The 15,861-nt window shown below is 43.6% G+C and overlaps 1 protein-coding gene and 1 long non-coding RNA gene across 6 annotated transcripts in view; one reads left to right on the top strand and one right to left on the bottom strand.

The window, feature by feature from the left end:
* Positions 1 to 13,064, bottom strand: part of LOC126863605 (uncharacterized) — a 207,363-nt gene extending 194,299 nt beyond the window's left edge. For 2 of the 5 annotated variants that reach the window (XM_050613919.1, XM_050613915.1), the window contains exons 1-2: positions 12,916 to 13,056; positions 4,054 to 4,406 (exon numbers count right to left, since the gene is read on the bottom strand). The gene's annotated coding sequence lies outside the window, so the exon portion shown is untranslated. Of the gene's footprint in view, positions 1 to 4,036; positions 4,407 to 12,915 lie in introns of all 5 variants that reach the window. The other 3 variants (XM_050613916.1, XM_050613917.1, XM_050613918.1) reach the window with 3 other exon arrangements.
* The window catches only part of LOC126863679 (uncharacterized), a 189,178-nt gene extending 175,922 nt beyond the window's left edge, over positions 1 to 13,256 (top strand). Inside the window, exons 3-4 of the long non-coding RNA XR_007688939.1 lie at positions 4,447 to 4,629; positions 9,657 to 13,256. This is a non-coding gene — a long non-coding RNA (uncharacterized LOC126863679). The remainder of the gene's footprint in view (positions 1 to 4,446; positions 4,630 to 9,656) is intronic.
* The last annotated feature ends 2,605 nt before the right edge of the window (positions 13,257 to 15,861 follow it).

A 15,861-nucleotide genomic window follows, 5' to 3' on the forward strand; every position in this document is an offset into this window, starting at 1 on the left:
CGTGTCTGGTTCGTGTCGGAATGTAAAGCTGGAAAGAAAGTTCAATTTTCATAGAGTCACGCGAGCAGTGAGAATTATAAAACCACAACGAAAGAAATTTTAATCGAGCTCTAAACTAGCTAGAATTATTTATCTACCACTGATTAGGCTTATTTCTAATATTATAGGAATATATCCAGTTATTATTGTGGCTGTAACGTTACAGTTAGCGAAGATGATTTGGCGTGTTAAAAGTGGATTAGCTTCGAGCTACGTCAAATTAAAATTAGAACGGTTAAGTTGTTAGTCTCGGATTAAAGGGAGTTGAAACGTTTAGGCAATTACACATAGTAGCTTGCGTCGAAACAGAATTGTTACGTTTCGGTGTTAGACGAGATTAGCGCATCCGGATTTCAACGAGATCCTATTAGATCGATTAATACATTCGGCTGAAAGTAAACAAATCACAATAGTTCGTGTCACAGAATATTATGCTTCTCGGTAAATTTACATCGTCACGAACCCGAACCATGGCCGTAATTTATCGAAAAGTAGATGGTCGGAAATAATCACAGAAAATTCCGATGGTGAAAAATACGGTGATTCTTGAAAATATTACTGTTTTCTTAACCCTTTCGCTTCGAACGTCGCATATAGGCAAACATTTTTCGTTCGAGGTTTTGTTTTCGAGAAAATCGACTTTGAATTTTGGCTCGGTACGCGTGCACTTTGTCGCGTCTCGTTATAACGGATCTCACTGTAGATCGTTGTCTCGATGGAAAAATTAAAAAAAATTAAAAAAAAATTTTTATTCTATATCTTCGACTTCTTTTTTCGCGTAGAATCACCCCCTTTCCGCTTGTACCACCAGTTACCAACCACCCTGTATAAATGTCTATATTACCTGTGATTTTGTAAGTCTTTTCATATTAAAGATGTAAATTATACTTATCGTATTGGAGCGGAGATTGTTTTATTCAGCACAGTTGTTGTTTAAGACTTAGGAAAATGTATATACAGCAACCACGCACACTGTGCGTATTTCTGGCACGCGTTTCTGTTCAGTGACGGTGGACTGGACTGCCGAAGCGAAAGGGTTAATGAATACATTACATGTATCATAGGAAACTAGACACAACTATCGTGATTATGACAGTGAAATTTTTAAACCAATCCGAAAATGTATATAAAAGTTGCGAGACATTTTTCGCGAGCATAAACTCGGCGAAAAATTAGTATACAGCATGAATAGTAGCTTTAAACGTACAGTTACTATTAAAGATGATCTCATGATTACGTATCATGGCTTATGAATACAGCGAATAATTGAGTGTTCAAATACTTTGATGATCTTTGCGAGGTGCATGCTTGCGATAAATATTTTGCAACTTGCATATACATTTACAAATCCGTTTCAAATTTCATCGATACAGGATTACCAAAATATCAGGATAGCCGTACCTCGTTGTGGTATTTGTGAAATTTTAAAACGTTTTGTATATATGCATACACGTAGAAAGTTTCTGTGCGTCACTGTAGGTACAAAAAATGAAGATTTAAATTAACAAACTGAAAGCGTCCGATATATCCAGCAATTTGCAGTTAATATATCAAAATATCGGAAAGAGGAACGCGTCTAGAAACGTACAGAAACTTAACTTCATAAAATCGTTTTCAAATAAACGCTATTCGACCAGACTCGAGATAAAAATCAGCCAAGCGTTCTCAAAAATATACAAACATAGCTGCCACGATAAGAAGGCAAAGTTTTCGTAGAAAAGTGTCGAGGAAATCGGCGCAGCGTTGTTTCGGTCAGCAGGAATGAGCGGCACGGAGTAATGAAATTCCTTCGGGTGTCACGAGAAAGAAAGAAAACTCGACAAGGCGGTCGTGGGCCGAATGATCGTCCCATTCCTACGTCCGCGGTTATTCCACGAGATAAATTCGAGGTCTTACTCTCGGGGGTGTGCCAATTTACGACCGGTGGTTACGCTCCGGGTCTGAGAATCGTCGCAACCTCCATCGTGTCCGAAAAAAAAAACGGCAGACGGAACGCTCGATGTACTTCTATTCTTCTGCTCTGCTTACCAGCATCGGAAAATACAGATTTGTTTTTTCTTCTCTTCTTTTCTTTCGAGAGCAAACAGCGACCGGGGGGATTAGTCGTAATTTTTGTGTTTCGAGCATAAAGTCGATTCGTTTGCTATTTTCGTTAAAAGCGTACAGTTAATACGTTACAGATTTTACGTTAGAAATAGAAATCTTGCTCGTTGCAATTTTCATTGAAAACATCCAGTTGTTTCGATGGAATTTTTGTTAAAAATATGGAAAGGCATAAAGTTCGTTGCCAATGGTTTTATAATATCGCAGGGTTAAAACGTAATTAAAATCAATTTGTTGGGAATTAGCGAGGTCGTAATACGCGGCAGTAAAATTAAGTTTCTTTATGAAGGCAAACTTGGAGTAATTGTGTCTAGACAATCAACGGAGTTAATTAAGATCTAATTCGAATACTTCGTAAGCACCTTCGTTAATCCAGACTACGTTGTATTAAATCGAACAAAATTCTATATCAAAATTCTAAAAGATGTCGGCCCATCCGAAACATTTTCAACGGAACATCTCGACCTTTCACTCCGACTATTCTTCCAAACGGGTGTCGCGAGTCTTCCTCAGAAAATGGGAAGGTTTCGATTCGAGTGCTCGGAATGATCTCGATCGGTCGCGTATCGAGAGAACCGATAGAGAAGCGACCCGATCTCGGCGAGCCAACTCCGGCTCCTTTGCCCTCTCTTTGAAGGTAAATTAATTTTCCATCCGGATTGCCGCTCGTCTAGCGTGCAAATAACTCTAGACGGGGCGCGGAGGTATCGAGCGGACTTTAAAAATCCGGGGAAACAGAGCGGACGTGGCCTCGACTCGCAACCAAACGATCCAGATTACACCGACTTCTCCATCGATTCTCCTTTTCTCTAAGAACACTGCCAACGACGCGTTCCATCGACTAGATCCGAGGGAATCCGCGGAAAATCTGATATTGCAAGCGTTTCTTGCTTTACGAGCACGTGAATCTACGAGATTAGTCCGCTATCCGTGATTTAACGCGGACAAAAGTGATAAGAACGCTGCTAAGAATGCGCTGCTATCTCGATCGATTTCTACGAGTCCTTCGCCAACTTTGAAATTCGAGCAAGTCGAAGTTTAACCCTCAAGTTTTTCACGTAGAAGATCACCTTTTATGGAAAGATTGATCCGAGACTTTGTGACTTTTATTTTTCTAACATGGAATTCAATGCTATGAATGGTGAAACATGCGATAAAAAGGTATGACGATATTTGTTGCAGGAGATTACAAAGTTCGTTCGATCCCACGTACGTTATTCTTATCAGTTCCATCGATGGCTAACTCATCGCTTTGTAATCGTTGCGCGGCGATTATGCGTTCATTGTACAATCCTCTCAGAATGCAGCTAGACACGTATAGCTTCGAATATCAGAGTTTGAAGAAGAGAAGCAGAGACGCCTTTTCTTCGTTATTCTCTTTGTCTTCTCTTCAGAGCTAAGAACGGTAAGATGGAAGCATTGGCAAGTGGAATACGAGCGATTGAAATTCGCTATCCCCGAAGGAGACTTATCGCGAGTGCACATAAACGACAAAGTGGAAAATCAATTATTTATCTTTTCGTTTCATCGATGTTTCACCATTGTCCCAATTTGACTCACCGGGGACAGATGAATCGGCGAAAGTGAGACACGGATGAAGGTTAATTGCGATGATTTTTATTTGAAAATTCTCTACGAGTTCCAACTTCGAGCGTAGAATTAGTTCGCAACTAAAATTTCGCGTAACTACAGTTCTTGGGTAATCGGCATTATTTCAAGTAATTTACCACTTTGAGAACTTGGCGCTGATTAGATTGTTCTCGGATGAGTTTTCTCCAATTTCTCACGGAGCATCGTGTATAGTTGGAATAAAGTTTTTAATCGCAAAATCGCGATACTACTCCATTCCTACTACGCGCGAGTCGAACGAAATTTCATTCAAAATATTACGTACTTGTTGTACAAGCTCACCTGCGTAGATGCCGGCGACGTGGTTGCAGAATTCCTCGAAAATCCAAAACACGTCACAAATGCACACGACACAACGTCATAGCTCGCGATCGATTAATCCGAAAAGCCGTGGCCCAGCTTTTTAGGTGTTGAAATTTCTCATCTTTCGGTTTTAATCACCAACCTCGGCGACTTTATTCCGCCACAAGATTCACCCAGTTATTAACAGGAAAAAGTAGAACTGGCGATTACGAGTCGTCGCGATAATCCCTGTACTCGTGGGCCATGTCGCCTCGCTGGAAATTCGCGTGCTCGCAGATCCCTTGGAAACCGATCGATTCTCCCTTTAATTCCTCTCTCGCGGCCCCTTTCCTCTGGAACGCGACCGTGTTCTAATTAATTTCCTTTTTTTAGGCTGGCTCCGATTCGGGGATCGTTAAACACGCGAGTGGGTCAAGGACGCGGGCTGAACTTGCTTCTTCAGCGTGCGCCAGCCGAGAGGATAGTCGTTAGCGAGAGGAAAGTGGAAATGTTCGCTTTTCTATCGACTGACGGCTGTTTTCGAAGAGTTTCCAAGAACCAGGGACAAGATTCGCGGTGAGCAAAAACCTTCTACAATTTTTCTTCCTTCCTTTTCCTTTTCTTCCTTCCTTTTCCACCAGCAACGGGGGAAGAATTTTCATCTCGAAAGCGGTTTATTTCCACCGTGTTAACGGACTTCTTGGCGCGGCAGAATTAAAACAGTGAGCGAGAACCACTTATGCCGGAATATTTCATTTCCGGAGAAATAGCGACGTTATTTTATACTTATTTTCTTTTTAATTTAGTCAGAGAAATCTCTGGCCGCCCGATGAAAGTTCTTATCCTCGATTCCTATTAACGGTAGTTGACGAAACTCGGGAAAAAAAAACAGGGATCGGTGTTCCGGTATGCGAAACCTTGAATTTTATTATCCGGTTAAACGAGGGCTCGCTCGTTTTTAACGCGCCGCTACGTTTTTCCACCCTAACCGTGTTATATTATTTGCACGAGCGTTAAAATCGCTTTGACTGAGATTAATTTGCCTGGCATTTTTCTCTAACCGTAAGAAACGATCCAATTAACACAGCCTATGAAAGCTTAAAAATCGCGGAGAAGAAAGTTTGCAGATTCCGTGGAGAATTTGAAACCATCGACGATCTCTTTGGTTCGTTTCTACCAAAAACAACGGACACTGCGATTTATGTTACGCAGTAAGGTCGAACAACAAATTGTACATTGCTGGAATACTGGAATCCGTCCGAATTTCGTGCCCAAACCGCAAGATGACGTTAGACGGAGAAGAATTGGAGAGACAAAAGGGGTCAGTGAGGGGTTGGTCCGAGAAGGGTCGTCGTTCGTCCTCGACCGCGTCAACCTCGGTCGTGGAAACAAGGACACGTGAACAAGGACACCGACTAATCGAGTTTGCCTGCGAATAATTCGTCCTTGACGCTCGACCTTTGCAAAAGATCTTAATACGAATCTGTCTTCTAAAAATGTTTTCTCAAAGAGATATTCTATACAGTCGTTCGTTTAAAACTACCTTTAAACTTCCAGAGTCCCGTCTTTTGTACGCTCGATGAATACGATACAGTAGTTTTTGTATAAGTTATCGCACAATATCGTCGGTTTACTTATCCAGATTGTAGAACACCTTCTTCATGTTACCGCCATTTCGCTATAAACCGCTGCTCGTTTTTTATACAGACACAACTTTCCCGCAGGATTTTTCTTCGAATCGCTATTATTTCGTCGCAGTTCTTGCATCCTTTATATCACTATCATTTTATCCATCATACTCTCCCCTGTTCCTACTGCCGCGCAAAAATATTTTTCATGCGACACTCGCATTATCCCCGCCTCCCGTTACTTTTATTTCGCTTTATACATGCCACGCTCTATGAATTAACCATCAGGAATGATTTTACGGCCATTCCGTCTATCGTTCCTCTCCGCTTTTCTCTTGCTTCGTGGAAACATTTTTCCTTTATCTTTCGCCGTTATCTTTCTTCGTTTCTACGTCCCATTTTCTACGACCTAATCACCAACGACACAACACGTTATCGAATGCAACTTAATTTTCTAACACGAATTAACATCGCGGCACTGTTGTCTTCGTTGTGTTCGTAAAGATTCGAAAAAAAAAGAAATTTGACGAATCTCTCGCCGCGTCGAAATAACGATAGGAATTTTCTTAGTAGCCGTGAAAAGACGCGAGAGGAAAAAAAGGGGAGGAGAAAAAGAGAGCATCGACTGTGAGAGAACGTTCGTTTCGACGAGGGAGTATCGCGCTTGAAAAACAGGACAGTCGAGTGCTGGAAACCGGTGATTATTGTCAAAGACAAACGGCCGAGCGATCTCGAAGGAATTCCAGCTTCAAAGAACAACCCTCCTTGAGAAATTCTCGAGCGTTCGCTTTTGATCAACGACCGTCAAGTGGCCGGAGCGCGAAACGAACACGACCGTTTCCGTTCGACTCGTCCTCCCACCGTCGCTCGGACCACTTTCGTTTCCTTCGTCGCTGGACCGACGAAACGATCTTTCAAATGCTTCCAATGGAGTTTCTTCGTCCCTTGGGAGATACTCCATGGAAAATTCCCACGTGCGACCCTCTCGAGTTTATAAACTTCTTCCCTTTCCTTCTTCTGCTTGTTATTTTGCTTTTGGTCGAGAAATACGTGATATATTATAGAAACTAGTCCTTTATTTCGTTGCTGTTTCTGGTGAGAATTTCAAGGAAATGAAGAAAAGCTGAGATTTGGAGTTTCTTCGACGCTTGAAAAACGTTCGATGGAAAATTTCCACGAGCTTCTGATTTTTCTCAGAAGCTTCTTTCCTTTTATTTTTCTGCTTCTCGTTTCTTTACTCTTTCTCAAGAAATACATAGATCGAAGAAATTTCATAGTCTTCTATTTCTGGCTGGAATTCCAAAAGAATCGGAGAAGGGACAGATTTGGAGTTTCCGCGTCCCTTGGAGAACGCTCGATGGAAAATTCCCACGAGCTTATGATTTTTCTTACTTAGAAACTTCTTCCTTCTTCGTTCTTTACTCGTTATCTTCTTTTCAAGAAATGCGCCGATCGTAGGAAGCAATTCTTTATTTTATTCATACGTCCCGTTTATTTTTGGACAGAATTCCGAAAGAATCGAAGAACGATTTGGAGTTTCCTCGTGCTTTGTAATAAAACATCCGAATATTCCTACGTGCAACTCCTCCGAACTTCCGATTTTGATCCCTCGGGAACTTTTTTCTTCACGTTCTTCTATTTCTTATATTTTTGTCAAAAAAAAGACGTGAATCGTGGAAACTATAGTTTGTTATTTCATCGCCCACTATATCTGGAATTCCACGAAAAAGACAAAGAACGGTTCTTCCTCGATCGTGTTCTTTCTACCAACTCATTGTCAGAGCCTATACTACTTTTCGACCTATCGACACCTGAGAAAGTACACTTCACTGACCTCCATTCTTCGTGAAAATTCCCCGAAGGTCAGTGCCCCCGAATGCCGAAAAATGTCCTAACGCAACCCAAAACGAAGAGCGAACCAGTCTATCAAAAGACGAATAACCGCGTGAAAGAGGCGCGGAAAGAAAAAATTAGGTCGGATGGAAGAGCAACGAGGCCAATGTGGAACCGGGACGGAAAAGTTGCCCCGGAGTCCAGGAAGTTGCCAGTCGATAGTTGTACCGCTCCACCCCGAACGAGACCAATGTAGACTTAGGAGGAGAAGACGAAGGGAAGAAAGGAGGGAAGAGAAGATTCCGCGGGTGAAAGGTCAAGAGAAACGCGGCTTCTCGTGGTTGTCTAGCACGTTTGCAAAGAGGAAGAACGTTCTCAAGCGAGCGAGCAAGAGGGAACGAGGGTGCGCAGTGCGGAAAGAATTCTGCATCCTGCACCCGTGAAGGTCATCTCCGGGACGAGCACACTTGACCTGCTTGCCATCGTCGAAGGACAACTTCCCTTCGTCAAACCCGCCAGCGATTTTTTCTCTCGTTTCACACGCTTCCCTTTACATTCTATTTTTTTCCTTTTTTTTTTTTTTTACACACATTTTACGTTTCACCGCAAAAAAATATTCGCGCACAGCCCTGTTTTCCATCGAATCGTTTTTTATCAGCACCCATGTTTCATTTTCATTAAATTTCTGTTGCGATATTTAAATAAGACGACCGAACGATACGAAACTTGATATATTTCCACTCAATCGATTCGTACATCGATGGTACGTAATAAATACAAAATACGTCCAAATAACTTTCGCAGTTACCGTGAATCGAGTTTCGCGAAACACGAGTTTTCCAACGAGCGTACGAAGATTGCAGCCGAAGAGTCGCAGGCGTTGGACGAGAAGATCTCGCTTGAATTTTTAAATCGAGCATGACAATTTTGTATATCAGGCTACAACTACACGGGCTGCGTATTACACGTCGCGTTTTCTCCGCCGAAGTAGCATCTTGGCTGGATGAGCAGTTTACGCGCGTGTCACACACCGATACTAAACAGCGCGTCGTACTGCCAACGCGCTTCGTTTTCCGCGTACAACACGCGACAGACAGCGTTCCTTGCGTCTGTGTAGACAGCCGCGTTAAAGCACGCAGTTTCTACTTGGACGTTGTAACGCGTAACACGTATAAAACGCCGCCGCAGTCCTATAGCCTTACGAAAGCGCGAGCAGATTAATGGAATAATTTCATTTCGAAGATTAAAGTTAGAGTTTCTGTTGGAACAGAAAGAAGATTCCGAAGCCTACGCCCTTCCCCAGACGATACTGGGAAAAGTTGCGGCATTATGCGATCTTTTTTTAAATTTATCGACGATACATCTGAAAAATGTACAAGGCTCGGTGGGATAATTCAATCTGGAAGATTAAGTTATCGATTTAGTCGAAGATAAACCTCTCTTTCTCTGGAAATTCAGAAGATTTAAGAAGGATCGTATAACTTTCTCGGGATACTCGTCCGCGTCGCAGGATTACGCCATTGTTAAATTTATTGGCGACAAATTGGAAAGTGTAAAAAGATTGATGGAATAATTTAATCCCGAAGATTAAATTATCGATCGAGTGTGAGACAGAACGAGCCCCTTCTTTGGCCGACGCAACGCTTTCGAACAAACCTACGATTATCTTACAGCGATATTTCAAATTTTTCCACGCCACTCGAAAGGACACCGCGTAAATGAACGACGTTCGATCGATCTCGACCTTGCTCCGTTCTGTCGGCCATTTTTCACTCAATTACATCTTTCTAACCTTACGAAGTAACTTCGATCTGCACAAAATATAAACGAAAAAAAGTCGTGTTTTAATTAACACGTCAAACTTGCATCATACTTCTTCTTTTCTTCTTTTTTTTTCAAATATTAAAAATTCCTTTTTGCTAAAATAACGGCAAGATTGAAATATCAAAATTGGAGAATCGTAGCAGCATTAAACGACGACCCGGCATAAACAGAGTGACAAAAATATCGAAAATGGAACGCGGAATAAAATGAAATCGGAGATAAAGAACCGTCGGAAAAATTGTGATAGCGAACCGTGCGTAAAGAATGAGTCGCAACGAGAGCTCTCTTTTCATTAGGAACTCCCATTACAATTTACAGATAGAAACACTTTCAACAATACCGTGCAAGTTGTATTCGTTGGTCTGAATGGAACGCTATACTACCGCCTTGCAGCGTGATGGAGGCTGTTTACACGAGTACACTGACCCAGGAGTACCTCGGCTCTTTGTGCTCGTCGCCATTCACGGACGTTGGCGACGATTAAACAACACGGTACCTGCGACACCCAATAAATACGAGCAACCATCCCCGAGCGTAACAACTGCACCAAGCATAAACCATTTTGCGGAGTTCTTGAAAATATCCGATCGCTTCAGAGATATCCAGCGAAAAGACCAGCGATTTACCACGATTATGATCCTACCTTTATGAAACGTTTCCACGTACAGTTACAGAGAAACGAACCTTTATAACGATCATGGTCTTTCGCAATTTTATCCCGTCTATGTGCATTTGTCGCTAATGATTCCGCGACTATGATCAAATAACGCAGAACGCTTAGTCGCTTTCAGCGGATAAAAAGAAAATGTTAAAGCACCTTCCGCCGAGATGTTCTACTTCGAACAGTCGACGACTTTATATTTCCTGCCAGATATTTTATTCGCTCGATCCGCTTCTACAAGATATTACGTAACCCAGGGGGGAAAAATTCGCCAACGGTTGGCATTTGCGATGCTTCAAATTCGAGATACCCATTATTTCGAAGAGCTGTCATTTGTTATAAAATAATTCAAAAGGCTACTCGTTTATCATTAAAGCAGGTGGAATAAAACGATGAAACGTAGGACGTATATCGTCGATCATAAATATGAGAACACTCGTTCGTTACGCTTATTGGAAAATGTTAACAAATTTCACTTTATTTATCAACGACTACTCACTCGTTCGTTGTTTAAACACGCGAAAACCAAAGTCGAGAGACTCGGAAACTGAAATTCCGTTCCAGCAATTATTCGAAAAAATATCCAGCGACTCGATATCGAAGGAACAGAACGGGAATAATTGGATCGTTTCGAAAGCCAAGCACTCGTGCCACTTAAAATTCGAGATACTGTCGTTATAAATATGATAAATACGAAAACCTAAGAAATACAATATCCTTTTCAAGCTGCTCCCAATTCTTATTTGTTAAACAGAACAATGAACTATATACCCGTTCGCCGTTCGAACACACGGAACGAGATGATGAAACAACGATTACCTTGGAATGGAAAATCTTGCGGCAATTATTCGAAAAAGTATCGAACGATTCGCTCGGAGGCAAAGAAAACGAAACACTCGGCAATAAATTGGACCTTCTGGAAAGCCAAGCGAAAAGGTGCACCGATAACTCAAACCTAACTCTCCCTCGGTCGATTCAAAAGCCAAGATGCTCGTCTACCGACCTTCTCCAGGTACATTAATCACGAGATCCCCAGGAACAGCGGACGAAAGAGCCGAAAGTCACGGATGACCTCCTGACACTTTGCTGTGGACACGCGAGATACCGATTTCTCGGACAGCGAGCGTGGGCGACGATTCTCGCGAAGCGAAACGACAAACACGTCGGGACAAAAGGGCAAAGAGGAGAAAGCGGAGGACGAGGACGAAACGAAAATAGACGAAAGGAAAGGAGAAGAAGGTAGCTCGAGTTCGTTGTAAAAAGACACGAAGCGCGGAAGAAACGGGCAATCTGGAAATGTACCACGGCATATTCTGACGTTGATTGAAAGTAGTTTGTCAACGGCGGCCTTCCATCAGACAGATTGCTCGAATTTCCGCGGCGGTATCGTTTTTAATACCGTGAAATCTCGGCGTCCCGACGGCACGGCGACCTATTAGTCGAAACTACGCGATGGCGGTTACAAGGGTAGAAGAAACAGGGACTTTTGACCGATGAACGAGTAGCACGCTCGACGACGAACGTTGGAAGTAACGCGGTTGACGAGTGCAGAGAGGCTTTTTCGGCGGAAAACGTGACAAGAGGAACGCCGTGTTAATCGTCGAGGCTCGTGCAGTAAAAGTTCAAAAAAGATAAAAGGAATTGTACGAACGATTTTCGAGTAAAGATTCGAACGAGGTAGGTTCCACGATGATCCCTGTGACAGTCGTAAAGGGAAATAGTAGAGAACGTAGTTTCCTTCTTTTCAAGGGTAGAGACTCGTTTCTGGAAGAGTTGGTATGACACTTGGAGAGAAACTCATAAAACATAATTCACAAAGACGAAAAAAACGTTTGCGTAAAGGAGTCGCTTCTGGAAGAATTGGCACGACACTTGGGAAAAATTCATAAAACGCAAGAGGTGAAAAGCGCGAGGTTTCGAGAACGTTATTTCAGATAATTATCGCAGCACTGGCGGACAGGCGGCGAAGAAAACGTTAAAGAAAGAAAGGAAAAAAGCGCGCGCTATTTTTCTGCGCGTGAAAAATCGCGTGAAGTTTAAGTGGATGTACGGGACCCTCTTTGAAAAATCGGAACTGTTCGTTTCGGTGGCGTTACGAGCGTGGAAAACGGCTCGTACGATCGTCGCGCTCTTGCTCGTGCTTTTCAACTCGATCAAAGAACACGCGTTTCTCCAACGAACTCACAAAGAATCCATCGATCCACCCGGCACGACGTTTCCTTTGACTCGCCTTGACTTCTCGATTCTGTTGCCGTCTCGAACGTGTCAGCGATTCCGATCTCTCGATCGACTTTCCAACTTCAAACTCTCCGAGAAATCGCCGACTAAACGTTCTCGACCAAACGCCCGAAACCCGTGATAGGGTCGTGCTCCAATTTCGCAGAACTCTGGACACGTCTCGAAATTTCTAACGGACTATTTCCGTCCGATGTGCAACGAATTTACGTCACTTTAGGAATAGCGTTGAGAAACACGCGTTTAAAGTCGAACACGAAGGCCACCGGAGACTTCTCCGAACTTGCGTCACCGAGAGACCATCTACGCGCCAGACGTCCTTGACCAGTCTCGCAACTAAAAGCCCTCGCTCACCCCAAGAAAATCAGTCAACCCGATTCACCCCGTTTCCAGAACGTCAAGGATGTTTCGAAATGCCAAGGATGAGCCGTACAACTTCCACGGACTCTCCCACAGCCAGTCTCTAACTGCGTAAAACTCTAGCCAAGTTCCACGAACGTCCTTGACCACGCTCACCATTCGATCCTCCGTTCACCCCACTGCCAAACCACCCGTATCGCCATATACGCGACGTACGTTCAACGATAATGCTAATTCCTCGCAAGTTGTCCAGGTGCTCCGAAGCACGGACAGATACTACGAACACTTAACGAATAGCCCGGTTGTCCGCGTAAAACCTACCAACCCCAATTCCTCCGCAAGCTGGTCTCATCCAAAGCCGAGTCTCCTCTCCATCGACTTCTCCCGACAACCCCGATGATTCTCGTTGCGATCCAAACGATCTTGAGATCGCCCTTGCAGATCCTCTCTAGGACGCCACGTCCTCCGGTATACGTGTACACGCATACATACACGCGTGTATCCTTGCGTGATATGTACGTCCTAGATATCCAACGAGTACGTACGGTCACGAAACTCCGTAGAAGCGTGTACGACGCGTCGAAAAGTAAGCGATCGTATTGAAACGAGAGATAGAGTAAGAGAAAGAGACAGAGAGAGAGTGTGTGTGTGAGTGAGAGAAACAGATGGGTAAAGTCAATTAGAGAGAACGGCGTCGCGTGAGGTCGGCGTGTTCTGTGGCGCGCAACTGGCTCCGGTGTGCTCCGGTCGGAGCGAACAGGTTCGCTGCCTCGTCCGAGGGCTTGTGACCCAGTTCGAGTCAGGGCCGGAGAGTGCGCGCTACGGCCGGCAGCGCGTCGCGATACCTACTGAGCGGATCGCGCTCTCCGGCCCCAGCTGCGCGCACTTCCACCCCTTCCGTGTTCCTTCCATCTCTCCGTCAACCCTGTACGCACGAACCGCGAGCGTGCGAGGTCTGCTTCCCGCAGAGACCACCTTCCGTCTTGTCTCTTCGCGCGTTGCTTTCCCGAAAACTGGAATTTTTCTTAACTCTGCCCCCGTATGTCGGTCGCGTTTGCATAGTCGACGATGATATTTTTCGAGTATAGGCGAACGGTTGCAAATGGTTAGGAGGAAGAATCGAAGCGACACGACCGGGAAAGTGGTGCGCGGTAGGGCGAAAGCAACCCCTACCAGTTTCGAACGCGCTCCCCTCCATATTGATTAGTGCGCGCACGGGCCACCACAGCATCCAGCGACGAGCTCCGCTCCGCTACACGCTGTCAACATGCCTGCCGAACCGAAATTCAACGATGGTCAACCCCACTCCGATGGGAGAACCATAGAAGGGTGGTCGGGCCGCCGGGGGTTAAGGGTTCTTTGCGAAGTCGCGGACGAGGAGCACGAGGGTGGTTAGGGTGTCGCGATAGAAATTGATTAATCGAGACATCGGTGTTTCCGAGGGATTTCCAGGAAATTTCGCAGGTTCGCCGGCAACAGACATGGTAATGCATTCTTGATCTTATTTGCTTATTTATGTACCGAGCGAGTTACGATACATTACGTTACGATACATGCATTTACAAGGACTGGTGGTTTTAGATACAGTCAGTTGGGAAAATAGTAGAGCAAAATATAGGCGAAAGGGCATAGTTATAACGGTAAATTTGAGATGAAGATAACGCAAGAAAGGCAGACGCAACACCGGTGCAGAGAAGATCTATGCGGTGAGAAAAATTATCAGTTGGCCAGCAAATACCATTTAAACAGAATAACAAGATGGAAACACTTGAATTTATAGGCAACGACCGTTGAAACAACGATTCTCTCGTAGATCCAACAAAAGTGGTGAATTAAAATCAATCGATGCAAGAATATGCCAACTGTTTGTACTGTTTGATTATTTCATGTAGCGAATACAAATCAGCGACCGATCTACGCTCTTCCAGAGATCTTGGATCAAGTAATGCAAATATCGATGAACAAACGTAGTAGGTTTTGCTCGTTGGGCAGCGCAAACCACTGCGTGCGAAGCGAACAAATCTACGTGGAATTCTTTTGAGAAGCGGCATGTTTCGTAAGGCGTAAAGAGACAAGGCGGGGAAGATGCATCGATTTTGTTTACGGTAAACAGAGATGTTCGAAGGATGTCCAATTACCGCTATGAAATAGCGGTTGTTCGAACTCTGCAAACTGCCGAAATTTTCTCGAACTTACCCAACTTCTTGTCGTCATAGGAATCGATTAATCGAGACACCGATGTTTACAGGGCATTTCGACGAAATTTCGGACGAGATGTTCAAACGGTTGTGCAAAATTTTCCATTTTATAATGCTGTAAATGCGAGTGTAAAATGGCGATCGTTTAAATTTTGCGAATACTAGTAGCGTATATTGTATCGTGAATGGAACGAATAACGACGAATAATATTTATTTCAAAATAATTCATGGATTGGCTTTTGTCAAGAAGCTGGAACAAACTTTCGTAGCCCTTTTGAAGAGAAATTCGAAATTGTTTAAATGCGTAGATTTCGTATACGTATATACGCGTCGCGTAGCGTATATTATTTTCGATTAGCGTTACAAACTTTTCTACGAACTTAGTACGATAAACTTTTATCGGAAATGCCATGGCGAATTTTCAATGGGTTACAGAAGTTATATATGTAGTTGGAGGATATAGAACGAAGATACAGCGATAGCGAATAAGTTTGCGAATAATTTTCGATTCGAAACGAAACGTCTTTGCTTTCAATTAAGCACGAAATAGCCGCTTTGAAATAACAACGTTAATCGGATTTGGATCCGCGGCGCTCGGTGTTTGAAACTCGCAAAGAAAACTTACTTGTTACTTCGTTTAGCCAAGGCTGGTCGGTTCGCGTCAATGTTCCTCTTCCGACGCGAAACTATTAGATCGGCTCTGCAGGAAAGCGGTTTGAAACGCGCTATACTTCGCTTTAAAAACGAAGCCCGAATCTTCCAACGTGTAAGAAGAGATTTGTTCGCGTATCGTACGAATCATTCTGTCATCCGTCAAACCATCCGCGCGTCCTGCTCGCTCGCACATTACAGTCGCGCGTCTACGTTTCACGCGTAATCGATCGTTTCCACCCTGCCCCATTTTGAAACATTTACTCCAGTATTTTTTATTTAATACGTTCAACTATTAATTCGTTTTTCCCTGCTATCGCTTCCGCCACAAATTTCACCGATAATCGCTCGTTCCAATTTTAAACTACCGCACCGAAAAATACAATAATATGCTCAACCCCCGTTACGATATCGAGA

This window comes from Bombus huntii, chromosome 3 (assembly GCF_024542735.1).
Source record: "Bombus huntii isolate Logan2020A chromosome 3, iyBomHunt1.1, whole genome shotgun sequence".
NCBI lineage: Eukaryota > Metazoa > Arthropoda > Insecta > Hymenoptera > Apidae > Bombus > Bombus huntii.